This window comes from Balaenoptera ricei, chromosome 2 (genome assembly GCF_028023285.1).
Source record: "Balaenoptera ricei isolate mBalRic1 chromosome 2, mBalRic1.hap2, whole genome shotgun sequence".
NCBI classification, from domain to species: Eukaryota; Metazoa; Chordata; class Mammalia; order Artiodactyla; family Balaenopteridae; genus Balaenoptera; species Balaenoptera ricei.
The window spans coordinates 174,467,403-174,468,952 of record NC_082640.1 but is presented as its reverse complement, the minus strand read 5'-3'; the positions used below and the strand labels follow the sequence as shown (position 1 = coordinate 174,468,952).

Here is a 1,550-nt window from a genome sequence, read left to right as displayed (position 1 = left end):
AGTTATCCACCTCCCATACCTCCAACATATAATGGTAAGGTAGGGACAGGACATCTGCAATAAACATTCCCATTCAAACAGGGGAAGTAGGAGGTCCATACCAGTCAGTGGTCCATAGCAATTCTGAAATCCTGCTGGGAAAATGTTTCCAGCTACCACAACCTTGAGGATAGGTAACATTCCTTGATTAGCCCCAAGATCTGCATTCTTTTTTTGATATATATATAAATAATATCTGGCAGTTTATTAACCAGTGGAGTATATTGCACAACAAACTACCTCACATCTTTCAGGAAGAAAAACTACTAAATTTGAAAAGTAAAGACAACACCCACTGAATCTGGACACAATTAAAATGTGCTTTAAATATTTCTTTGGGGGAGGGGACACAACACTTCTACTCAGTTAAGAGAAACACTTGTACAGTCCAGGTCCTTTATTTTCTTTACACCCATCATGCCATGAATTCATAGGGAATGGGCTCCAAGAGTTCAGGCTCCTTTCCATTGGTTCTCACAAAGTGTGCTTCCCTGGGTGGAGCAGGCTGGTGCTTCAGTTGAACCCAAGTACCTTTCTTTTTGGCTTTCTTCTTTTTCTGATCATTTTCCTTCACACATTTCAGGAAGCTATCTCGGGTCTTAGAGTGCTCAAAAGCTCAGTATGCACATTAATTCTCTTGGCAAGAATCTTGCCCTTAACTTGTTTGTTTACAACAATGCCAACAGCATGCTGCGTAACATTGTAGACTCTTCCAGTTTTGCCATGGTAATATTTGTGGGGCATTCCTTTTTGAATAGTGTCCATTCCCTTGATACATACAATATGACCTTTCTTGTAGATTCACATGTATGTGGCCAAAGGAACAACTCCATGTTTTCTAAAAGGCCTAGAGAACATGTAGCAGGTGTCCCTCCTCTTTCCCTTTGCGTTGGTCATTTTGACAAATTACTGGAAGATGGCGGTTCTGGCCAAAAGGCTCCAAGATCTGCATTCTAAGAAAGGTTCTCTCCCCATTGTTCTCTATGGCTCTTGCTCCAGCCTCTGAGATGTCCTTCCTTTTTTATCACCATCCCTGGCTACTTCTGAAGGCATTATAAAATATAGCCTTTAAGCAATCTTTTGAAACTGCTTCCTACCCAGAGGTCTTTTTATATTTTGAACGATTTCCATCTCTTTTAATTCAGGCTAGGAGTCGTTTTGTCAATATAACTCTGTCTAAAAACTTTGTGGGTTCCCTTTGTCTATGATTCCATTCTACTGCATGTGCCAGAAGCCACAGCAACAGAGCAGATTCTAACTTCTCTATCATCCTCCTAATACTACTTGCAAACTAGGCAGTTATTTCATGAGCTTGTCTCTTCTTTGTAGTACCTTATCAAACACAGTCGTAAAAGCCAACTGATGCTTTCAGTACTCTGCTGAGAAATCTCTTTGCCCAAGTCCAAGAGTTCATTAGATACACTTTTTATCTCCCAAGTTACTAACAGTTTTCCTAAAGGATTCAGCATTACATAATGTGGATTGCCATTTTTCCAGCCTCCAAGAGCAAT

The 1,550-nt window shown here is 40.3% G+C and overlaps 1 pseudogene; it reads right to left on the bottom strand.

Annotated features, from left to right (window-relative positions):
* Nucleotides 1-428: 428 nt before the first annotated feature.
* LOC132360732 (large ribosomal subunit protein eL21-like) lies at nt 429-939 on the bottom strand (annotated as a pseudogene).
* Between the last annotated feature and the right edge of the window lie 611 nt (nt 940-1,550).